This window comes from Anser anser (genome assembly GCF_964211835.1).
Source record: "Anser anser genome assembly, chromosome: 1".
NCBI lineage: Eukaryota > Metazoa > Chordata > Aves > Anseriformes > Anatidae > Anser > Anser anser.
In genome coordinates this window covers 74,490,162-74,516,721 of record NC_139720.1, presented here as the reverse complement: position 1 = coordinate 74,516,721, position 26,560 = coordinate 74,490,162, and the positions used below count along the sequence as shown (strand labels likewise).

At 40.3% G+C, this 26,560-nt stretch overlaps 2 long non-coding RNA genes across 9 annotated transcripts in view; one reads left to right on the top strand and one right to left on the bottom strand.

Moving 5' to 3' along the window:
- LOC310882736 overlaps nt 1-26,560 on the bottom strand; it is a 216,791-nt gene that overhangs the window by 114,204 nt on the left and 76,027 nt on the right. The window lies entirely within an intron of this gene.
- On the top strand, nt 2,070-23,313 carry LOC310882743. Its single transcript, XR_014573129.1, has 2 exons — nt 2,070-2,168; nt 18,805-23,313. It is a non-coding gene; the product is annotated as an uncharacterized lncRNA (long non-coding RNA).

The window sequence follows — 26,560 nt, the reverse complement described above, 5'->3', positions numbered from 1 at the left end:
CACTTTTGATTTTATTCAGGAGAGCCAGAAAATACCCTACAAGGCCTAAGTTACAGTTAATGACCCACATGCTTCTCTAGCATTAGGCTAAAATCCAATATTTCTATTTTTATGAGTTTACAGAATTGATCTAGATGGAATCAGAGTAGCTCGAAATGATCAGGAATGTAAATAGCTGATGTTCTGGGAAATTACATAAACATTTGTGGACATTTTTTGAGAAATACTAATTAAACTGCCATACCTCTTGCTGGGAAGGGGATATATTTTTCCTAGTTTTCTCATACCATACTTCTGAAGTTTACAACTGTCCATTTTTCTCCTTTGTTAGGAAATCTGTTACCCGACAATAAACAACTGTAAATTGGTGGTTTGGCTGCACTGAAGTGCATCCTAGATTTGTTACTGAGTATACTGGACATTGCAGAAGGAATTTTGATAAATTATTTTTAGCAGATGCACAGGAAGAGAAACCTGCTGAACTTATTTCTAACTTTCCTTACTCTTAGTCTGATCTACTGAAGTGGAACTAGCTAGCAGTAGTAATACCCAGCTTTTATATAGTGTTTTTGTCCTTCAAATACAAAGCGTTTTTACATACATATATATATGAGATGAAACTATTTGACCAGGGTCACAGTACATATCACTGGCAGGCTAAGGAGAAAGATTTCCAAGTCCCAGAGCATCATGCACTTCAGAGCAGAGATGGAAATCATCAATTCTAAAGGAAATATCAACTACTCAGTGCTGAATTAAGTTAAAGGGGAACTTCCATCCCTTTCTCACATAGATCTGTTAAATCTCCTGGTCTTTGCAACAATACATATTTCGATTTACTTTGAACTTTGTCCATTCTATTAATATATGTGTAGTCACAAAGACAAGAGCAATGAGGAAAAGTGCATACCTGGTGTGGGAATAGAAATGTTGTTTTTGCAGTGTTACAGTGATAAGAAAGCTCAGCAGGTGACCTCGTAAAATGCAGACAACCAGACTCCTTAGAGCAATCAGGTGAAAATCACGGTGTTAAGTCAAGTCAGATAAGTGAAGAAACATTACCACTTCAAACAGTAAAAAATTCAAAAGAAATTTGAAATTTAACAGGCCAGCAACTGAAGGCCAGGCATTGTCTGTGAAGCATCAGATAGATTGTGAACCTGGATTACCCACTCAGTGGGGAAACAGGGGAGGGTCCTGTCATCAAAAAGTATATAAACTGTGTTTTGGAACCAGTAGGTGCGCTCCTGCTTGTGGGATGCCCGCCATTGCAATCGCGAATAAATTACTACTTCACTGAGATCCTCGCCTGAGCCTAAGTTATTGGCTACAGAGTGTTTCTCACACTAGCTCATCTCTTTAGCTTGAGTACTACTCAGGGCAGAGACAGTCTCTTTCCTGTACAACACCCAGCCCAACAGGACCTTGGACTACTTTGGGATACTAGGCTTCACAAAAGAAAATGACAAGTTCGGTCATGTGTTTTTTGACATCTGGCCTTTGTTTGTTCTGTAAACACCCTTCCTGAACCCAGCTTTTAAAATGCATTCAGAAGAACTGTCAAAGTTAACCTCATATGTTCTGCCTGTTAACTCAAGTCATGGTCATTAGCATTCAGCTAAGAGCTTTTAAACACTACACTAGGCAAAGACAGTATTGCAACTGACAGTGGGAGGTTAGCCATGCAATTGGAAACTGTAACTGGTGTTAATTCCCAACAGAAAGACTTTCATGTTTCATTTTTTTCATCGATAGAATTTGAATGATTTATTATGTCAGAGTCCTGCAATGCTATTCACAATAACAATCCATTGCAATTTTGTCTTATAAAGGACTGCTTTTTCTCAAGTTTGCTTATTCTTGCAAAAATGTTGCTGGAGCCAATAAATGACAAGTTGCTATAAGTAAATACAACTGCTCTTATGGGTGCCCAATGCAGGTGCACCAATGTATATTGAATTTCACACCTCTGACATGACTAATCTTTGTGAGCGCTTTACAATGCCTGATGTATTTACAGAAGAGGCACTTGTAGACAATTAACTTAAGCTGTGCAATATTTCCAGATAACGTGACTGCTTTAAAAGGTTCCAGAATAATGTTGAGTATCTGAAGCATGGACAGGCAGTACTTGTAGTACTTCATTCCATCAGCAATTGCTTTTTCTGGTAAGTTTGTGTCTTGATGTCAGTATTCAAGGATGAACAAATATATCTGGGTAATACACTAAAAGACAAGATGACATTTCAACATGTGTATATTTCATAGACATATCTATATTTGTAAGACTGATTTTTCTCAGGTGCTGTCTTGGTAGGAGTTGAAACATCTGGTTTAGCAGAATGTATGTTTTGCCTTTATTTTAGTGCTGTGTTTCATATCAGACTCAGCTAATACTTCAGCAAAATGAGGTCATGTAATAGGAGAATTACCAGGGCTTATTCTCCTCTAGTATCAATGTATACATTAGCATGCACCAGCAAAATACGGTTTACATCAGGAGACTTAATTCTCATATGCAAGACTCAAGTTCCCTGTGCAGAAGTAGGAAGTTAGAACCCCAGACCCATGCCGATGTGGGAGGCAACTTAGCCAGAGTGCTAGCTTTTATGGCATGAAGTTCTCAGGCTGTGAGAGCAAGCTCTCTAGATTGAGCAGCTGCCTCTGAGTTACTCGAAGCTCATTCTTATTTGCATTTAAAACCAGTGCCAGTACCAAAGTGGTTTAAACCCAACCTTTTCATCCCCCTACCTGTCCAGTTCTACTCTCAACATCCTCTTTCAGCCCTTAAAAATTGCAATGAGGGTGATTGAAGAAGGAGGTGCATAAGGCAAAGAAAAACTTAAAGCAATACATGTGTACACAGAAAAGACAGCTGTATGGCATCAGTCTGAAGAACTCCCAAGGACAATAGCAATAAGAGATTCTCAGCAGTGGAGGATGCAGATGTGAAGGAATAACAAAATACTTTTAGTCACGTCTGCTAGTTGCTTATGTAAGTGATCTCGTTAGAAACAAGAAAGGCGCTTTGAAATAGAATTCCACATAAAAGGGATTGTTAAGATTGGCAGAATAATGGCATACCTAGTTATTGCTCTCCTTTTTGTCTTTGTTAATTGGTGTACTTTACAGGGCTGAAGCTAATTTGGGTTATAGTAGTATTAGCATTGACCTAATAGCATTATTTTTTTATTATTATTTTTTAAGTGGAGGGAATAAAAACTTTGCAAGACTTGTGTGTCTTTCTTTCTCTAATTTTGGAAAATGCTGGAAAAACAACATTGAAGCCACAGGGCATCTTGGACCAAGTTGAAGATTCAAGACATTCAGGATAATAAAGCACACCAGAAATTGGCGAGAATGGGGCATTTCTGAACACACATGATAATGGGCAGCCGTAGTTTTGAGATGAATTTATCCCTAATTTGTGCCAATGTTGCCGAGATTTTTCTTATCCTATAAATCTGAAGACCTGTAGTCAAAACATGAATGTCATGAAAACAGAGTTTCCATTCTTGATTGAAACTTGTCTGAGCTTCTTTTAGTGAAGCAGTCTCAGTTTTCTATGTTGATACTTAATCACCCGTTGACTTCAGTAGGTAACAGATCTAAATGGGACCAAAATGTCTGGACATTTTTTTGTCTTTGTCATGGAGAGACTGTCTACTTGTGAATGTGGTGTGCATTCAGCAATCCAGACATCACGGTATGAGAGTCCCATAAACACAGCTGTTTCATTTAGAAAATCATTAGGAGCAGTTGAGAGTACTAGAAACTGAAAAAGCCAGAGGAAAAAAGTGTGCTCTGGCAATCTACAAATTGATCTTCAACATTTTGTATATGCATATCTTCCCACTATGTTCATTGTAAAATATATGTACTTATACAGTCACACACACACACACACACTTCCCATCTATATAAAGCCTTCATAGAAGCATTTTTGTGTAATTATGCCTGAACACGTCTTTCTTCAATGATTTTAATGTGTTCTGCAATGCAGTAGAGAAATACATAAATTGACTGAGATCGATCCAGTAGCAGTTATCAACAACAGTGGTTCAATTCAGAAAGTCCCCATGTTGGAAGTATCCCTTTGTACAAATATCCCATGTCCATTTTGAGATCAATTGCTGGCAAAGGTGTCTCAAGGAGCAACCACAGAGAGCAGCACCAGTTGATCATGGGTCCTAATTATAGCTTCAATACCAGCTATTTTCTTTGACTTTCAGTAAATTACTTTCCTGGCCCACAGTCCTCCTATCTTCGAGCAGGAATTAAACTCTTCTGTGAGGGAAGTTGTGAGGATTAGTTAAAGTTCGCAGAATATTTTGAAGATGAGCTTCCATGTGAAATAGTAGTGATAATTTTAAAAACCTTCAGGCTGGGAATTAGTCGTGTGGCCTGTTTGATTTAACAACATTTATAATGGGACAGCAGTCTTTTTATTTAATATATATATATCCTCCTGTCTCAAGATAAGAGTGAGAGAAATTCAAGAGTTTCTTAGTCTCTGCTTTTGGAATGCTAAAAACACTAGCCAGGAATGATTTCTAATACTAGAAAACCTAAAATAAAATACAGAGGCAAAGTCAAAAACCACCAGAGAATAAATGGAGGGAAGGTGGGAGACATCGCTAAAAATGTCTGTATGGAGATCACACAAACACCTCACCTACTCTATGATTTTCCTGCTTTTTCTGGATCTTACTGGGCAAGGAAGCAGCTTCATATTTTTTTCAGAGCTAACATCTTCCTGATTATCAAGTCTCTTACCTTGCTTTTATAGCTCTTTTCTCCTCCAAGGTAGAATTGTCATTATTGTTCTTTAAGTACTAACAATATACTTGGCATTAGATGAGACATGCTGTCCTACACAGCTAGGAATTTGAACGTAGACTACGTAAATCAAATACATAGTACAATGAAACACCTGCCCTGGGGGATGCCAGAATAATGAGGTAAAGTGACCTTAGCCAGAATCAACACTAGAATTAGATTTAGAGCACTGCAAGCACTGTATGTCAAATAGTATGTCAAATAATGCCTTTGGAAACAGACAAAAAAAATCCTTTGGAAACAGACCCCCAAACAAACTGAAGACAACCAATCAAAATTCATAAATAAAGCTGTTAAACTTATTGGACTAACGGAAGCAGACTTCTAGTGACAGGCCGATGCACACATTTAGAGACCCAGGTACAAACTGCCACCAGCCACTTCACCCACGTACAGTGCAGAACTATGGGATATTTCACAATTAAATTTTCCTCATACGAAACAGACCTGCCCACAATCCTGGGCTTTTCCACCCCCATGCCTCGCCTAGTCTTTCCTCTGCCTTTGCCTTACATAAACCTCTCTGTTAGGTCCTCATTGTTTTCATTTCATTTTGAGCATTGTTCATAGGTTTTACGGAATGTACAAAGTCTTATCACATGTCCTATCTCAAAGCAAGCACATTCATTTTGAATTAGACATAATTTATATAAAAATCACCCCACCAGCTTCTGATTACTCCAAAGTAATCAGAAGAAGGAAAAACAGCTGACAAAATGGAAACCACATTATGTTCCATGGAATGAGTAGATGGGGAACAGATGTCATTGCTGAAAGTGAGAGGTTAACCTGACATAAATAACTAAAGGACATCGGTAGGGAGTTCAATCAAGGCTGAATCAATGCTCTGATCTTGCAGAGCCTGACAAATCTTTTTTGCTATTTATGGCTTCATTCCTCCTCTGATCTCTGGGATTGCAGGTGGCAATTATGGAAGAAATTGTCAGGCATTTTTTCACTTTTTGTCACTGTCCAGCTTGTGAAACCTGTCAAAGATTGCCACTGAATGAGGAAATGGAGTTTGTCAGCTGGGATTTGAACATCATGTCCACAACTGCACAACTCAGGTTCTGCATTGTCTTTGGCGTGTATATTCCTTGCTAGCTTCTATAAAGCACAAAAAACACCTATATGCTTCTTAGACAAAAAGCCTAGCATCACCCAGGAATTTTATTTTTGCTACTTAATAACTCACTTCTTTGTGCCATAGGAACAAGGCTGTGGTTTCACTACCATGTAAAATAAGAAAACTGAATGCAGGCAATGCTTTTATCAATTTGTAGATAAGTATTTTTTTCCATAAAATACTAAATATGGTATTCAAAACAGAAACCAAACCAAGCTAAAAAAATATCTTAGGATATCATCTAGTTCATCTCCCCACTAATGGAGATTGCAGAAGACCTTATCTGACACTGTAAATCAGGAAAGCAGACCAAAGCACGAAAGACAAATTTTACTCAGAGTTAAAAAGCCTTTTGGCTTACACGATTTTTTTTTGTCTGTATCAGGCCAGAGAACAAACTGTTTCCTAGACCCTGTTTGGAGACACTGGACTCAAACTTCATCCTTGAGGCACATTTTTCCTCTCTTCTTGGAAGACATCTGCATGTCATTTCCCAGTTCAGCCTCACTGTCCCACAGGGAAAATTGCTGTGACCTTATTCATGACTTCAAAGCCTGCCAACACTTTTCCCAAACACAGAGCTATAATCTCTGGAGCCTTCAGGAAGGGGTATGCAGACAGGGGCATCACTGCATCATCTCCTGCTAGAAAAACAGCTGGGGGGGGGGGGGGGGGGGAACAACTGTTAATAAATTACTAACAACTCAACATCTTCCCAGAGATGTTGAACCCTTACCAGAAGTACAGCTTTTAACTGGTGAGCATTTGTACACACTTCAGTGAGCAGAAGTGAGAAGCATAAAGATAAAACCATAAGGCAGCATGCTGAACATTTTTGCAGGTGGCAGAATTGCTTTACTTTTACTTCTGTGTGATGGCTCTGTCCAGCATAAATAAGAGAGAGCCTGGAAGAGAGAGACAAAGTAAATATGTGCATGTGCACATGTGCATGTGTGAGGGAGAAGGAGGGTTGTGAAACCACTGAGACTTCTCTGGCAGCAACAGAAACCGAATTCCGCATGCAGGATCTGAGTAAGGCTCCAGGTGCTACATCACCATAGCTTTTACACTTGTAATGGCTCAGAGCAAAAAGCATTTTCTAAGTCCTTTTATCAACTGCTGAACTATAGCATCCTCCAAGAGTACATACCCTCCCCCATTTTTATTATTATTTTTGTCTAAAAATAGAAGCGTGATCATCTGGGATGTAGATGCAAAGCATAAATTAATGCATTTCCGTAGCATCAAAGGAGCCATAGCAAGACACACATGACAGAAGGACGATCTGTGTGGGCTCGCAGGAGGCAGCTGCTGCCCCAGCCTCTTCTGATGGCTGGGCTGGCACAGGCATCAGGGACCACTGTGAACACGTCTGCAAAGTGCAGTCTTTGCCAGGTGAAGGATGCACAGCTTAAAAGGGAGGTCAGACCAACGCAGAAAACAAGAGCAAACTTTCTTCTCGAAGCAAGAAGCCAAAGGAAGTCCCATCTATGGACTCTTCTCCCATGATAAATGCCACTTCTCTGGTTACAGAGCTTTAGCCTGCAGTACTGCTCTGCACAATGGTGCAATCATATTCTGCATTAATAGATGCTATTACAGATTCAGTATAGACTTTTCATATTGATTACCCAATTACACATTTCTCAATGTTTTTTTTCCCCTTCTACTTAGGTAATGTGATTACAAGGCTGCCACATTGTGAAGGTCAAGGCTATTTACACAGCTCCTTCATCTCCATAATATTCAAATTTCGGATCATAATTTCTGACCTCCATTCACCACCTTTATTGTCAGTGAATCTTGTATCATTACTTCCATGACTTTATTCAGTCTTACTCATGCCATCTGCCTTTCTGAGCCCTACCTCCTGACCCCAACACAACAGATATTCTCCAGTATTTTAAATAGATATTTCTGCATAGTCCACAAATACTGTCCTACTTCAATCAAATGCTCCTTCCTCTTCCCCATCAGGAATTTCTTAATGGCCACTAGTTCATTGATCTCCCAGTGTGCACACTGCAGTTGTGAAATTGTTTTTGTGTAGAACTGCAAGCATGTAGGAATAAAAGGTGCAATGTACACCTCCTCAGGTACATAGACCCCCACGTTTTTTCTCTTTTCTCCAGATTTCCTTTGAAGTAACCTCCCATTATATAATTTTGTTCTGCTGTTTTCAGGAATTCCCCATCCACTTTCTTTCTGATTTTCTGTATGCTAAACCACTTACGTAACACTCTCTTTTTTTCTGAAGGAAAAAAACAACCAGCACTAAAACTCTTGGAAGATGCTTCTTCAATAGTACTTATACCCCTTCTCTAAATACTTATTTAAAAACAAGCCTAAACCAAATTAGACTGAGGAAGAAAAAAAAAAGGCAGAAAAAAAAAAAAAGCAGAAAAAAAACCAAACAACAAAGAAGCATCTTTAAACTCCTCTGATATTAATGATCACAGTAACTGCGGGATGTTGCTGGAGTGCAAAAAAAAAAAAAAAGAAAAAAAAAAGAACAAATTGCAGTATAAGGTGAGTAAGGGCAAAAGGCAAATCAAGGAAAAATGAGGGGAAGAAATGACAGAACCAAAGAAAATAAAAATGACTGGATTGGGCTGGAAGGGAAGTGGGGATGGATGGAAAGCTAAGAAGACTGGCATCATACCGGGGAGAAAACCTCAAAGTTCAGAGACGTGTTTAAACATTTTTAAGCTTGCTGAAACCTAACCTAACTTTCAAACCCACTGACTTAAGTTTTCTAATACTAGACATATTCTCTACATAATTGCAAGTGACATGTGGAGAAAATGTGACTTTCAAAGTAATAGCTCTTGTAAACCATTTAATCTTTGCTTTATTAAAGACAAAAGGGGGGAAAAGTAAAATGACTGTCAGAGAAAGAGCACTGTTGTAGATGGCATTTAAACATCATGGATGAGTTATGCTCATGTTATGCTCATGAGTTAGCCTCATGGATGAGTAATGCTTATATTCAAGAACTGGTGCTGAATACAGTACAAAGGCTATTTCACACTTCTGTGACCTTTTTGCCAAGGGATTTGCTATTTCACTTCTCAATAATGAGATTTCTTCAGTGCTTAGAAATTCAGATTGAATAGGGAAAGCCATAGGAGCCCTGATGCAAGGTGTTTTTACTAAAAGAATTATCCTTGCATTTTATAAGTGAAAGATCAATATTAAATTATCCTTTGCATTGAAAGAATGCTGCTGTTTCCTTGCAGCAGGCTATCACTTCATGTCACACAAATCAATAGCTAACCATCACGGAAGACCCTAATTGCTGTAAAAGCAGCTTGAAAAAAAAATTCCCAAATGACCCTTGGTTGTTTTATCTTTCCAGCAAATAAGTGAAAGAAATGTACTTTATCCAAGAAATATACTACAGTCAGATGGGAACTCTGACTTGATTTCTGGCTCTGCAACTTCAGCCTTCAAATACAAACAAACAAACAAAAATATCCGGAACAATGAAATTATGTTGGTGGATCCCATTGAACATGCACTGATGTCAGGGAATGGCAGCATGTACCCACTGCTGTCACCTCCCCAGGAGGAGCAATCTCTTCTGTCTCTCTGCTGCCAGTTGAGGCACACAGGCAAAAGTACATGCAGAAATCTGTGTTGTGTCTGCAAATGAATTAATTTATTTCCCTAGTACCTCTGTTGCATGCTGGGCTTGAAAATAAGTTTTAATTAAAGGTATTAGTGAAAATAACACCTATTACTGCATGACTTTTGAAGCCATTTGCTGTAGGGAATTTACAATCAATCTACCATGTTTCCCACCTGTATAATAGGAATTATGTTTTCTTAATTCCTGTAGGTTTTGTTAAGATTTGGTTCAGGAGAAGGTGGGAAGCACTTGGGTATTTCTATGATAAGAACCATCTAAGTTCCCAAACAGGCTGCAATTGACTAATTTCTGATGCTTCCTGTTCAGAAAAAGGATGTTTGTTCTGCCTGTTTCTCTGAAGAACTTACTGCTTAAATATATTGTTAAGCATAAATTTCTTTGAAAATACCTTCTGTGAGTTTGTACTATAGGCTTCAGGAACTGATGCAGCTGCCAACTGCTGTACCATCCCTGGTGCCACTTGCCCACCCTTGCTCACCAAATGCTGCATGCATTTGTATGGACGAGTGTGTCACCATAACATGAGGAAACCGGACAGTTCAGCAGCTGCACTGGCAGAACGGAGGAATTGACATTAATGCAGACCTGCTGTCTCCATTCCACAAAGCATTATTTCTTACAAACTGATCTGTGAGAGTTTTGAAGAAGGGTTCCTGCATCCACCTGAATCACAGCGGAAAAACGCTCAGACCGAGGTGCAGCCAGTTGCCAGATCAGCCCCAGGGGTACCATCACACCCTTGACACAGTCAGCCAGGACATAGGTGGTCACTGCTAAATTTTTTTGAAAGTATGTGTTAATTTAAATCTCTGTTAGGCTCTCCTGAATATTTTATGAAGGGAGCTGAAGAGTTTTTGTTTGCTCTCAGAAGCAGAGTTCACTTTCTGACTTTCTCTCTAGCAGCCACTGTTACAAGGGACTCCTGAAACACATGCAAGCTCCTGACAGCTTCAATTTCCTGCCAGGTTTGTAAAATCATAAGCTTGAGCAGTCAACAAGTACTATAGAAAGTCCCTGGATGTGTATCTAAAGATTATGCTTAATATGGGATTTGGCTTGGTAGGCCTCATCAGGAGTAGATTTAAACCAGAGCTTAATTCTTATGAAATTCAAGCCTCTTGGGTAACCAGAGCTTAATTCTTATGAAATTCAAGCCTCTTGGGTGATGCTTTGCATGATGAGCTAATGGCCACGTGCAGGGCTGGAATCTGATCTCACAGCTAGAATGCAGGGCTGATTAGGGAATGAGAAATTAATGCCCTAAGTCAGAACATGAGCCTGTGTGGTTTGGGCCAAGATCCTTGTGAACGGTGTGTGTTCATTCCCCTGATGTAAGCAAGCAGCTTCTGAGGAACTGGTCTTAGGCACTCCAACGGCAACCTCTCTGTTGGAGACAAAGTTCAGGTAACCTCCTCCAGAGAAACCTTACGGACACACCAGAGGGGAGAAACTCCTGAATACACAGGAACTGGGCTAACTCCACCTGTACAGGACAAGGCAGCATGGTACTGTACTTGCTGAAGGAACTGCTGATGTATCAGGCCAACACCTCCACATCATACAGCACAGGGCCACACATCTGTATGGTGAAGTACCATGATCTGCCATGAAGATCCGACTGGCTACATTTAGGCTGTACCATACCTCAGTTAAAAAAAAAGAAAAAAGGCAGGATCTGGCTGCCTCCATCCGGGGAACTATGGTGGTCACTGCTAGCTTTTGGTCACATTGCTAGCTAGATTTTCACGCTACCTATGTGCATGCTCTTTGAGGCAATGCTAATTAGTCTAAGGAGATCACCAGGTTAGCCCAGCTGTGCTGGGACCCGAACTGACACCTCCAACAAGCACAGATCCTAATTCAGGGCCTCACAAGGTGAATAAAGGAACTGATTTAAAACTATTTCATATCTATATATTCAGCATGGTAGATGTATCTATTTGAATTGAGAAAAACATGAACTTAAAAGGAAACACAGGGAGGTAACCCTTATTAGTAAGTTTAAGCTACAGATCATGTGCTTTGTGCTCGGCTTCCTGTTAAATGACCCTTATTGACTTCAAAATATCTCTGTCAAGGGAAACCTTCAAAGCTGACACCTTCACAAATTTCAGAGGAGAAGATTTGAAAACAGTGAGTCTTGTGCCACTTGCTCCCTGTTCAATGCTCTAGTACTGAGCTTGAATAATATCATGAATCTTCTTACATGACATCCTTACATTGGTATAAGCCCTTGTTTTTAAGGTACTACTGATTAAAGCAATGTAAATGAGCATTCAGCAGGATCCAACAGCTTTTTCACAGATGGCGTACTACTAGAATAATATTCATTCAGTGTCGAAGAATTCCTTCCAAGAGGGGCTTGGTAGGAAGTGGACAGGAAAAGGAGGCTCAGTGGTGATCCCTTATACTGCTTCTTCATTACTGCTGGCATACACAAATAAACTACTCAGTGTGCTTACCAGATCTCCAGACACCTAGTGAAGAAATGTCACAACAAATCATATGCATATGCAGGACACTTAAAAATCACCTGCTCCTGCAAAGGAGATTCAGGGACAAAGCCACACACAGAGATCAGACAGATCGGCGCAGTGGATTCCAGCTTTCTAACTGGCCGCCTTGGTCATAGCGACCATGAAGTGGTTGAGTTCAAAATTTACGGTGACAGAAGGAAAAGTGCCACCAAAACCTCATCCCTAGATATGGGGAAAGCGGACTTCAGGCTGCTCAGGGAACTAGTCAGCAAGGTCCCCTGGGAAACTGCTCTTGAAGGCCTCGATGTCCACCAGTGCTGGTCATTCTTTAAGCGATGCCTCCTAGAAGCACAAGATCAGGCAATTCCTAAATATCGCAAGTCAGGCAGGCGGGGCAGGAGGCCGGCGTGGCTGACCAGGAACATTCTAATGGAGATTAGGTGGAAACAGAGTGTTTCGCTACTGGAAGGAGGGCCAGGTGTCATGGAAAGAATACAGGGATGCTGTTCGTGTTTGTAGGGAGAAAATTCGTGTGGCCAAAGCACACCTAGAGTTGAAGCTGGCTGTGTCTGTGAGAGAAAATAAAAAGGGCTTTTTCAGATATGTGAATGGAAAAAGGAGAACTAAAGAATACATAGGGCCGCTCCTTGATAAGGAAGGTCTCCTCACAGACAATGACATAGGCAAAGCAGAGACGCTTAACGCCTTCTTTGCCTCTGTCTTCAGTGCCAATGATGGGCTTCGGGACCCGGGGTGCCCTGAGCTGGAGGACCGAGACAGTGGGGATGACAAACTCCCAACCGACCCTGAACGTGTGCGGGATTTGCTACTCCACCTGGATCCCTACAAGTCCATGGGTCCGGATGGGATTCATCCCCGGGTGCTGAAAGAGCTGGCGGATGTCATCGCGGAACCTCTCTCAATTATTTTTCAACGATCCTGGGAATTTGGAGAGGTCCCGGTAGACTGGAAGCTGACAAATGTTGTGCCGATTTACAAGAAGGGTCAGAAAGAAGACCCTAGCAATTACAGGCCTGTCAGTCTCACGTCAGTGCCTGGTAAAATCATGGAGAAGATGGTTCTCGAACTTATTGAGGCGCACCTGGGGGACAAAGCAGTCATTGGTCCCAGCCAGCATGGGTTTGTGAAGGGTAGGTCCTGCCTAACTAACCTGATTTCCTTTTATGATAAGATCACCCGTATGATGGACCAAGGGAAACCAGCTGATGTGATTTTTTTGGACTTCAGCAAGGCTTTTGACACGGTTTCCCATAGGATCCTACTGGACAAAATGTCCACCATACAGCTAAATAAAAACATCATACGATGGGTGAGCAATTGGCTAACGGGCAGGGCCCAAAGGGTTATGGTAAATGGGGCTGCGTCAGGCTGGCGGGCGGTCACCAGTGGGGTCCCTCAAGGCTCCATTTTAGGGCCGGTACTTTTCAATATTTTTATAAATGATCTGGATGTAGGAATAGAAGGTATTTTGAGCAAATTTGCTGATGACACCAAACTTGGAGGAGTTGTGGACTCGAATGAGGGTGGAAAGGCCTTGCAGAGAGATCTGGACACATTGGAGAGCTGGGCGATCACCAACCGCATGAAGTTCAATAAGAGCAAGTGCCGGGTCCTGCACCTGGGACGGGGAAACCCTGGCTGCACGTACAGACTGGGCGATGAGACGCTGGAGAGCAGCCTAGAAGAGAGGGATCTGGGGGTCGTGGTAGACAGCAAGTTGAATATGAGCCAGCAGTGTGCCCTGGCAGCCAGGAGGGCCAACCGTGTCCTGGGGTGCATCAAGCACGGCATCGCTAGTAGGTCAAGGGAGGTGATTGTCCCGCTCTACTCTGCGCTGGTGCGGCCTCACCTCGAGTACTGTGTGCAGTTCTGGGCACCACAGTATAAAAAGGACATGAAACTGTTGGAGAGTGTACAGAGGAGGGCTACGAAGATGGTGAAAGGCCTGGAGGGGAAGACGTACGAGGAACGGCTGAGGTCACTGGGCCTGTTCAGCCTGGAGAAGAGGAGGCTGAGGGGAGACCTCATCACAGTCTACAACTTCCTCGTAAGGGGGTGTCGAGAGGCAGGAGACCTTTTCTCCATTAACACCAGTGACAGGACCCGCGGGAACGGGGTTAAGCTGAGGCAGGGGAAATTTAGGCTTGACATCAGGAGGGGGTTCTTCACAGAGAGGGTGGTTGCACACTGGAACAGGCTCCCCAGGGAAGTGGTCACTGCACCGAGCCTGTCTGAATTTAAGAAGAGATTGGACTGTGCACTTAGTCACATGGTCTGAACTTTTGGGTAGACCTGTGCGGTGTCAAGAGTTGGACTTGATGATCCTTAAGGGTCCCTTCCAACTCGGGATATTCTATGATTCTATGATTCTAACTGAACTGAAGTTTCTAACTAAAAAGAGCCCAAGAAAACACTGCAAGGATTCATTCAGAAGCCAGCGATGCCCAGCTTCTGCCTGGGAGAACCCAGCACTGCTGCTTCTACACCTCACGTCTAAACTTTGAAGCCTGTTTGTGTGTATCAAGGTGAAACACCACCAGCAACAAAAGGCTAACAGAATGAACTTTAATGCAATTTTGATTAACAGAAAGCACTGCCTGTCAACTTGAATAATTTTAAAAATTATTTCCCACTTACAAGCATTATGAAAGATGCAGAGGTAGACAAGCCACTGATAGCAGAAACTAGCCTCAACCTGGTTTACACACTAGAATGACAAAAATGTATCAGATGTGAGTGCAGAAAATGAAGTAGGAACCCCCAGAGCCAGCCATTCATCACCCAGGCATTGGCACAACTCCAGTGACTGGATTGGGAGGTGCTATTGTTTACTAATGTAAGTATGACAGGGATTTAATGCCTTTACTAGAGCTCATCGATCCTATTCCTAGCACATACTTATTCAAATATCAAGGGAAGATTCACCCCGTTGGTCATGCACTATGCCTTTCTCCTGTGCATTAGAGGCACTATGGCCCTTCTCCTGTGAGTTAAGAGGCAGAGAAGCACCCGTCCCTCTGGATTTGGATACACCAATTCCAGAGAAAGCCCAAGCCAACTATACACCCTAGGTGAGCACCCTAACTAGGTAAAGAACCTCAGGCCTACTTCCAAGCTCAGGTGAAGCTCATCCAAGCAGTGATGTGCACAACACAAATGGAAATGATGCATAGTGGCAGTGGACATGGCCAGCACCTCCAGGTTTATGGGATAGTAATTTAATTGAGTTTGTATATGCTGTGGAAGAGAAGAGTGCAGAGAGGATGCTGCGAACAGAGGCCCTGGCCAAAGCTACAGTTCTTATATCTTCAGAGGCTGCAGTGAAGCTGGGGAGAGCACTCTTTTACCAGCTGGGATTCTCTCTTGGCCATGGGAGTGTCCAGAGGGAGAACCCAGGAGGAGCTGATGCCACCCTAGAGTTAATATTTGGAGGAAAGCTGGCTGGAATGGCTCTGGGAAGGGCTATTCCCCTTCCATGAGAGCACACACTGTACCCCAGCAGTGCTAACAGCACTGTAGCATACTTATTTTCACCCTGAACACAAGCTTATTCCAGTCAGGCCAAATTTCAATAGTAAGATGGTGTTCTCATTTAGGGCATGATCCATTATTCCATGCTCCTGTAGATCTCACAGAAACTCCCTGGGACTCCTGACTTTCAAATCTGTTTTACCATATTTCGCCTGGATGTCTCCATGACTGCCTGTTAGTCAGCCTATGATTAACTTTACTACTAATAATAAATAAAACATACTGTTCTTTTTTCATCTATAAGAAAAAACAAACAAACAAACAAACAACAACAAAGACCAACAACATTTGTATGCCTTAAGCACAAATCTGTAAACTCTCTCAGTTACAAATGCTTAATGATCTGGGAATCTGGCAACAGTAGAAAAGCATACCAGTAAACATTAGTGAGCTGGCAGCAATGCCATGCTGGAAACTATGTATAAAAAGCAAAACACCTAAAATATAGACTATGAATCATGTAACAGGGTTCATTTCAGAGACCTTCTGGATGCCATGTGAAGAGTTACTGATTTTTAATTCTGTCTGGTACAGTATTCCCTTTCTAAATTTCTGCTATAAAGTCCTAAAAAACAGCTGGGGACATAGATGTGATCAGAGCAGTTATCTAACTAACTATCTAACTCAGTAACTATTAATCATCAAATAAAACTCAACTGTTTCAGAAAACAGATAAAAAGGCAATTAAACAGAGAAGAAGGAAACCTAAGTTACATCAATCAGGTATAGGCTAAACGGAAAAGCTGATGCCATGAAATTTTGTTTCTTTCCAAAACCTTTATATGTGAGGAGCTGTGAATTATCATTCCATTCCATCTTTGCATTTTACAGCTTTTTAGAAACACTGCTGCTACAGCACTGTGACCAAAGTAAAGAAGGGCATGTGCTAAATGCCGTGTTCTGTCCCAAGTGAAATACTGAGTCTCAGCACCCCTTGCTCACACGACTCTTCTTAGCCCCATAAAATATTTACCAGTCATATAAAAATGTTGCTTTTCTTGACAAGTCCACATTCTTTCTACACTTCATTGTACTGATATAGTCCTTTTGAGAAATATGGGCAACACCCTTTACTCAAATCAAAGGAACATGATTTATGTTGCAGAGTCACTCATTTCTTTGGTGTTCATGTCCTACAATACTGTTTTTAATTCCATGACCAGAGAGTATGTTTTAAAGGATGTGTTTGCTTTATTTAGTAAAACAGTGAGCAGTGCTCAATGAGCAGCTGTTCAATTTTTAATTTTATTCTCATGATGCAATGTTTGTTCCATGCTTTTTTTCACTGAAAAAGAATTCAGACTGTTTTTAAGACAGAAAAATTCATTTCTTCCTGGGTATATTGATGTCCTTTATTACCTTTATTGCCCTTTATTTTAGTATGCTGGGATTCACAAATGTTAACTGACCTTTACAAAACAACTCTGACATCAAAAAGATGATTATTTTTGATTTCTACATGAAGGAAAAAAAGCACAGATAATAAAGGCAAAAATACTCATGCATCATGGGTGCCCAAAGCACAACTGTGAGCAGAAAAATTCCCTTAATTGTGGTATGTGATGTTCTCTCAGTGGTACAAGTAAATAGCTGACCGTGACGGTTTGTGGGATGATCAAAACTCTGTGAGTAAAAGTCTCGCTGTCATGGATTTGATATTACACAGAGGGAAGATGCCCAAATGCCAAGAAAGAGCCTTTGTCATGATTGTGGTGGTGGAGAAAAGCAGCATTGTTGTAAGTCCCCCATCAGTACTCTGAGCGCAAATTTGACACAGTGACCCCCGGCCAAGACCCAAATAACAAGGTGAAGAAAGACAGTCTTTTTAAAAAGCCACATAGGACAACTGTGCAGGCCAAAGGTAAAGAAGCCGCAGCAGCAGCATACAGGCTCAGATGAAAAATTTTGGTATGTTCAGTAGGATAAAAGACGCTGCTTTTCACAAACAGGCTTGTGCAGTCATCCAGTCACTGCCACCTGAGCTCTGGCACTGCAGGATGCTGGACATTCATAAAAACATCTAATAACAATTCAATTTTTCTTTAGTCATGCCCTACTTCACCTTTTTTTTTTCCCCATTTTCAGAAATCTTACTATTTTGCATAGCAAATTCAAACCTCTAGCCAGATATGATTCTCCTGTAATATGAAGGTATTCAGAACAAAGAGTGAAATCACAGCGCTGGTGAAGTCAGTGGAAATACCTGAATTTCACTTCAGCCAGGATTTTATGTCATCATCTGGGGTTGGCCTTGGCAAACTCCACATGTGAATAGCTAATTAATGGAAAACCCTTCCCTGAACGACACAGAAATGAAATGCAGATGTTAAAAGGAAATTCTGTTAAACCTTGGAGAATAATAAGATTTTCATTAAACAACCTCATTTGAAAACAAATGTAAATATAATGATGCCTATGATTCTTTTGTATTAATTTTCCAGTTATTTGAATAGTTTTGCTTTAACTCAAAATATATTAAGTTCAAATATTCAAATATTTGCCATCTTTTATTCCACCACTAAAATATTTTCAGTTCTGATAATTTAAATCCACAGTGTTTTGTCTAGACTTGCAAATAATCTAATTAGGAAAACGAACAGTCCCAGTGACTTATATAACTTAGCAACCATCACCAGTGCTAAAGTTCAACTACTCACAATGAATTACTCACAAGATATTCACATGGAAAACTTGTTTTGAAGAAATACACAAATCATTTCAGACATCCAATCTCAGCACCTCATAATCAGCTCATAACGGAAGCAGACACAGTTAGACTAATTGTTCATTATAAATTATTCACTCAGCTCTACACTTGCTATTCTAATGTCAATTGATATTGATGTTTATGTGTGAAAGGAGGAAGAAATTGCACTTTGCAGACTGACTACCTTCAGACATCATACACTGTTTGTTGTGATTTATGAGGGCTTCACATCAGCAGTTGCCTGAACTACAAATCAAGCCATATCCCCATTCACAGCCTCTGATGCCTGCAGGTGACACAGCTATGACATGCTGATAGAAACTCAAGATCCCAAACACATTATAGCTAAATAAAATGTGTGTCAATCTGTAACTTAAAGGATAAGGTTGCTTCAAAGGATATTTTGTTCCTGCCAGTGATTAACAACTACCTTCTTTTTTTTTTTTTTCAGCAAGTTGCCACTATTATTTGAAATCTAATTTGAATTAAGAACTACCTCCCAGACAGAGGGAATGAGGAGCAAAGCTGTCTTCTCTGGGAAGATGGTTGTCAGAGTTCAACTAACAAGTCCTGCAGGCATTCAAAGCAGTAGAGAAAACAACAGATCAACTGGAAAGTGCTGTGCATAAATAGATTGGGTAGACTATTCATTTTATCTATGCATATAAATAAATGCATATGCATATGCAAATGAAAACATCTGCAGTGGTTGGATCAGTCTGTGACATGATATCTAGCCAATCTTTCACAGAATCTTTTTACAAACAAACTTGAAAGAAGAGGCTGTGTGAGTTTGGTTTCCAGTCACAGGGCTTCCTCACTTTCTTTCAAGATGTTCAAGATCATTATTAAGCTGACGCACTGAACTCTGAAGTTTTCTTAGAATGCACAAAAATCTATTAGGAAAGAACACCTTTATGAATGGGCTTTAGGAAATACCCACACCCACCTAGTACATCTGGTATTACCTATGGCTGGAACACGGGGTGATGGAAGCACATGAGAGAATCCACCTCCAAGTTCAAAATAACCTCCCTCTCCTCTGACCTGGGCAACTGACAAAAGAAAATTCGAAACATCCTAGTGAAGTTTTGTTTATCAGCTTAATGGCTATTTCTCCACCTATAGAGTAATCCTGTCTCATTGCTCAGAAGGTTAACAACAAGATATATACCATGGTCTGTTAAATAGAAAATATTCTTTATAAAAATTTGCTCTATTCCTTATCTTCCCCGCACAGAGAGTGAAGGGAGCCTGGAGGGTGCTGATAAAAAGGATTGTGCTAGACAAATGAATGGAAAGGTGCTGTACCCAGCCTTTAAAACTTGTCACTCAGAATAAGCAATTCATTGTGCAGATAAGCTGTTTCTACGGAGGCCATTTAAAGGGGGAATGCTTGAATACTCTTCTTTTTCAGAAATAGAGAATTGAGGCGCATTTGTGGAAGATGTGGACTGAATACAAACTGTGTAGCCAGAGTAAAGATACTGCTTGTATCATCACTGCCGCCCCTTTTAGCATAGACTTCATTCCTTAAAGAAATGAATTAATCATTTTTTTATTCACTTCATACCAAATGGAAATGCTCATTTCCTGAAAATATTATATGTTTTTAGTGGCATGAGAAAGGTTTTTTTTTATATAAAGTTCTACTGTACCTTTCAAAAAGAATGTACATCATATATTCTGAAGAACCTGTAAGAGCTTCAGAGATGTACTCTGACCACAGTATATAATTTTCTTCATGCAAACCTATTAAAGATGTACTTTGCAGTCAGCACAGGATTAGATTTTGCCCTTTGCTGGGCTCATCCACTGTATTCAAAGCACTAAGCAGAATTTGACTTGCTGTCTAGTCAGTAATATATCAAACTTTAGCACATCTACGAAAATCCTCCAAGTCACTTCAGACTGTTGTTTTTGCACATGAGGATCCAGATCCTCAGCAGGGTCAGTGCAACAAAGTTAATGAACACCAGTTACCACCAGGAAAGGACCTGATCTAAGATCTTAGCTAGAAGTAGGTAGCATTTTTAACATTTATAAAATCTCTTTTAAATGCATCCTTCCAGCAGATCTTTAAAGACATTTTCACTGTTCCTCTAAAGCTACTTCAGGTTCCTAACAAAATAAGTGATTGTGAACATTCACTTTTTTTTAAATGTCTACTTGCCATATTTATGATTATTTTCTTTACTGTTCTCAACACCACACTATCTGTTCTGAATCCGCAAAGACCATGAGCACCTTCACTCAATCTCTGCTATTTACAGATATCCATTGCCCCATCAGATAGCCTTGCTCCATCCCCTTGAAGTCAATGGCAAAACACTAAATTCAGGAGAATGGATTTAGTCAGCCTTGTACTAACATGTTAACACCCGCAGGAAAAGGATATTACTTAGGCAAAGAAGGCCTCCATCTTGTGAAATCCCTGAACCATGTGCGACTCCACTTACTATAAACAATGAGGCTATTCATAACCTTAAGTATGTGCAAGGGTAAAGCAGGTTTCCAGACTAGAAAAGAATTAACAGCACGCATGCTCTTCACTAGTAAAGTATTTTGAAGAGAGAAATTAGAGTAGTACATCATTAACCTCTGAAGAGCCAGTCTCTGCCTGAATTTCCATGAGAACCACATTCTTACCTGACTTATGTGGGAATAAAAATGTTGGTTTTGCAGAGTTACATTGTTTAAAGGTAAGGAATGGGGTATTGAGATATGCTTGCAGTGATAAGAAAACTTAGCAGGTGACCTCGTAAAATGCAGACAACCAGACTCCTTAGAGCAATCAGGTGAAAATCACTATGTTAAGTCAAGCCAGATAAGGAGAGAAAACATTACCACCTCAAAAACAGGCCAGCAACTGAAGGCCAGGCATTGTCTGTGAAGCATCAGATAGATTGTGAACCTGGATTACCCACTCAGTGGGGAAACAGGGGAGGGGCCTGTCATCAAAAAGTATATAAACTGTGTTTTGGAACCAGTAGGTGCGCTCCTGCTTGTGGGACGCCTGCCATTGCAATTACTACTTCACTGAGATCCTCGCCTGAGCCCAAGTTATTGGCTACGGAGTGTTATTCACACTTAGGATATACATGTTCAACAATACCCCTGTCTGTACTTTCTTGTCCTCAACAGCCTGGTGAGCATAATGTCTTTCTTTCACATTTATTGTCAGATCCACTTTCTGGCTTATATGGATGAACTCCTTTATCCATTCTTGTAGTTCCTATCTGCTTTGCACAAAGGAAAAATATGATTCAGGAACCTGAAATGATTTTGTAATGTTATTTCTTCTACATTTTCCTTTGGCTTCTAAAAACCTCCAACTATTTGCAAGAAAAAATAGTTCATTCTTTAACATTTTTTTTCAGAAGAAAACAAGAAGTCTGAATTTAGCAGAACAGTTCCTAAAATCATAATACAATTTATGTTCAAAAACAAACAAAGGATTCATTTTAGATGCTGAAAGCAAATGTATACAGTGAGCAAGAGAAAGAGAGCTCATTAGGCTTATTTCAGTGGTCCTGCCATGATTGTTCATAGGCACCTCCCAGCCTATTTGCACAATCACTTTGTGAGGAAAGAGAACATTATTCCTATTCCACAGTTAGGGATCCAAGATCCAGAGAAGACAGAAAGGTATCTGTATCATGTAATTTGGTCTGCTTAGTATTCCTCAGTGCAGAGAGACGGCCTTTCTTCTACAGGGCACAAAAAACACCCAAGTTAGGATCCTGCTTTGCGTCATCACTATTGAAACTTCTCTCTTCCCTCAATGATTATATGGGAAAATTTGTACCTCCTGAAGTCAGCATTTAAGCTAGGTGCCTAAAACTAGGTGTTGAGAATATATTAAGTGCCAAAAATGAGAAGAAAGTCAGAGATGAAGCCGAGCTTCCTTTGCATGTCTTCCATGCATCTGGCCTGGTTTGCTGTGCTGCTCTTTTGCTAGGGAGCCATTGGCTGATGTTGTATGTCCCCAGTGCTTAAGGAGACCCGGCACGTGTCCTGTAATAACACAGATTAGAACCAGTGTGCCTGCCAAAGCAGAAAATTGTAATTTTCAGAGATGTAAGGCAGACAGAAGTGTCTAAAGGACCTAGATGAATTAGCCCAAAGTGCAGGAATACTTCCAAACAGCTTTCTGAAAAACAAAATGTCTCTTCTTTCTAACTTTGTAGAACTTATTTCTTGTTGTGATTGTGTTGCTGTTCCTACAGGATGATGCAGAAGCACGGCATGATTCCTTTGTATAATAACGCCTCCTAGCCCATTGGGAATGCTCTAGATACTAGCTGGCAGATGGTGGACAATAACCCTGGAAGTGTTACAATAAGTATTTTTAAAGCCCTATGCACAAAGGTCCTGATATGGGAATGCTGTGCCTTTCAAGTTTGCAACACTGTGATCATTTAAGAATAGCCATTCACTTTCAGGTGATTATATCAGTCATTCTCTTATTTATTGATGCATTTTCCAGTGATTAATTCACATCTCTGTTGGTAGGAAGCTGTCCATGTTTATGCAACAAAAAAGCTAGCTCTCCAGGGAATTTTGCATGAAAGTCAATTCACAGACAGAAGAACCTACTTCTAATCTCAGGAGCAACTTGGTGTTTCAATTATTTCACTGCTCAACTGGAAATTAATTTTCAGAGCTGCAGTAATTTTATCTGTCTCTTACAATAAGTATTTTTTCTCTGTTTATTTTTGTTTGGATTTTTGTTGTTGCTGTTGTTTTTTTACTGAAAAATAACAAATTAATTCATCTGTGCAGTATGACATTGGTAGAACTTTATTTTTTTCTAGGGTGACTCAATTAAGGGATTTTCATGTAGATGTGTAATGATTACCTTCCAATGGATCAATAAGAAATTACTACAGCATCTAGATATGGGTACTAAACAATTGCTTGAGGAAATGATAGTTGGGGTGAGAAGCTGAAAAAATACTGAGACTTTCTAATGTAGGTCTAAGTAGGCCATGTAGACCCACCCATTTGGGACTTAATTAAGGTACTCTGTGTAAAAAAACACAGCAAAATGAGCTTATATTCAAAGTACTATACAGGAAGAATCTCATTGACAGTTCTTCACTGAGTCACCTGCAGGCAAGTACAAAGGGATTATTCGGCTGTGTGACACATATTGTAACTCACACGTTTTTTTACAGCAGCAAACACTATACTCCTAACAACACAGAGAAGCCTCTCAAGACTGTTCTAGAAATCTTTTCTCCAGGCTCGGAAAGCTGTTTCCATCCTCCCTTCCCACACAGAGTAACACTAGTTTTCCCAGAGAAGGAGTCATCCAAGCCACTATTTTTCCAGATTGGTAGGAAGGGAATATTGAAATCATCTGGCATGCTGGGAAGCACGAGTCACTTCACATTGTGCTACATGTGAGTGACAGTGCAGTACTGAAACATGGAAACATTCTGGATGCCAAAATGCAAAATAGAACCATCCAAACCAAGATATTTTTTTGTTGGTGGTATTTTTTTTGTTTGTTTTTTTTAATGTTTTCCGAGGAATCATGAACTGAGCCAAATGAACTCTAAATTATGCCCAGTTTCTGTGAGCAGCCCAAGAAGGGCTGTGAGTGAGAAGGCTCCCTTTCATCTGGCTAGATGCAAAGGATTTGACAGAACAAGAAAGCTGGGAGCTACACCGTGCCTTCTTCTGCCTCTCTTTGAAGGGCTCTGTCCTTCTGCCAGCCCCAGCCAGGACGGCTGATCTCTGTCTCTGCACCAGATGGCTCAGTTGTGCCGGCGCTTCCTACATTCCCATCCTTATGAGTACACTTGCAGGAAATAACAAACGTGAAGGCCTAGCTAAGCAGCCCTTTAACGACCATTGCAGATGAGAAACAGCATACTGAGTGCTTAATTCTTTCTCATTTCCTTCATTGCCAGACTAGAGTCAGGCATCAACCAACCCTGTGATAATTTCTACATGTGTTTCACTACCCTATATAAGATTTTTTTTTTTTTTTAGCATCCAAGCATCTTGCTTATACTACTCTACATATATTTGTTCCTGGTTTTGCTGGCCAAACTCCTTGGTTTTGCTTGCTAAAAAACACAAATGAAACCTGGCAGGAAATGGTTTTCTGAATAACACAAACCTGATCTGAAATCACCCATGCTCTGACCTTTTTGTCTGGTTTCAGAAGACTGACAGAAAACACCCAAGCTGATTCTTTTCTTTGGTGCCAATTAAATTAAATGAATTCTACAATTCCAATAACTGGGCAGGGAGTATGTTAAAGGATCTTGAAAAATAAAAAGCCTTGTGGGAAGTCCATGAGCTTTTAGGCCCTAGCTGTGCTTAAAATGGACACATCATGATATGGACAATAAATAAACGCACCAAGCAGTTGACTTTCAGATGAAAGTCAATCAGTAGGGTGGGGGTCCAAACTTCTTCATTATCTGCCCAGCACTCAGTGCTACTGCATAATTCGTTTTGCACTCAAAGCACTAAGTGGAATAGAAAGGGCATATTTTATAACACCCTTCAGTAGTGAATGAATGTGATCGAGAGAAATTTCTTCAGAGTGGCTTTCTGTCTTATCATACATGCTCTACTTTTTCAGCATGTTTCATGGGAATGCTTTTTTGGCATTTATAAGCATAATTTCAAGTATCTCTTTCTTAGAGTTCTGTATCAGAGGACATGACTCAATTTCTTCGTTATAATAAATCTCCATCTAACTGAAGAGCCTGTCAGGAATATATGGTACTCCTCTGCTCTAAACTGAGTGAGTGAATTCACCTGTCCTCATGAGCATCTTATTACTATTCATCTATATTATCTAGAGGAGAAAGCTTTCCATAAAGCCATTTCAAGATCTTAAGATGTCTCACTCATAGAAAGAATTGGATCCAGCTGCAAAGAGTCATTCAGGATTTCTGGTACTTCAGGTTCCTGACTGATTCAATTTGAAAGTCAATCACTTGATATTTTTACCTCATTGTGCTTTCCTAGTGTATTACCACAGAATGTACACCAGGGTTAAACAATGCTGGTACTTAAAACTGACATACCTGTACCTTCCTCCTCCTCACTGACTCAACTGATATTTTAACACCAGATCTGGTGAGTGTTCAGTAAAAGCCATTAGCTACTGAACTTGTCCCAGAAATTTAGTGGTTTTCTATCTGTCCCTGTCTTCATTTTCATTAGAATTTCTGTATTGTGCTAGGTTTTGTACACATAGACTGAATTAGAGGGAATGACTCCTTTTTGCCTATCAACTGCATCAGATAGGAAAAAAATACACAAAATGGAAGAATTCAGCAGAGTTTGATTCTGACTCTCGGTAAAATCAAACAGTGACTCTCAGCAAAAGATCAAGAAGTTGCTACAAAATTTATCAGTGATTGTGGGATAATTTATTGTTGACTGATCTGTCTTTTTTGTGTATCTGTCTTCCAGAGCTCCCACCCCTATCTAGTGCCTTAAGGTCTGTAACATTTTTTGAATTTTAAAATTCGTAGAAGTAGAGATGTGCCACGAGGAGATGAATGAGGCACAGAGTGACTAAACTCCAGTGATTGGACTGACAACCTGTGCAAACTGGGTATATTTCAATGCTTGCAGAGCAGTTAACTGGCTGCAGATCAGTCCCTTGCTTAGTTAGATAGATGCAAGATTTGTCTACCAGTGAGGGATAAAAGTCCACCCTGGGTATAGCTGCTGCTGAGAGCACATCCACTCATTTAAAAGGCAGCCAAGAATCCCCCCACAGCCTCTTACATAATAGCTAGCAGGTAGGACACAAACTCAGGCAGCGGCTCTGAGAGATGTTAACCTTAAAATGAAGAGGATGTAAGCTCTCCTTTTAAGTCTAATGCAAGAGTATGTGTAATTCTGAGATTATGGAATAGGTGGGAGAAGTAAAACCTTCATGCTAGAACTACTTTCTCCTCCAGGATTATTTATACATTTTGTTCTAAGAAAGCAATTCTTTTCTTGTAAAATAAACAGTGACTATTTTTCTTTTGAATGGGTAATTCCATGTATTCACATAAATGACACAAGATTCCTTAATTTTTTAGTGAAACAGACATATTTTCTGTCCGGTCAGAAGTTTCTTAGCTCCATTCTTCTGAGATAATGGTTCAAATTATTCATGTTTGTTTGTTTGTTTTTGTTTGTTTTTTGCCATATGGCTTTTCTGTGGGTGAATCTTCAGT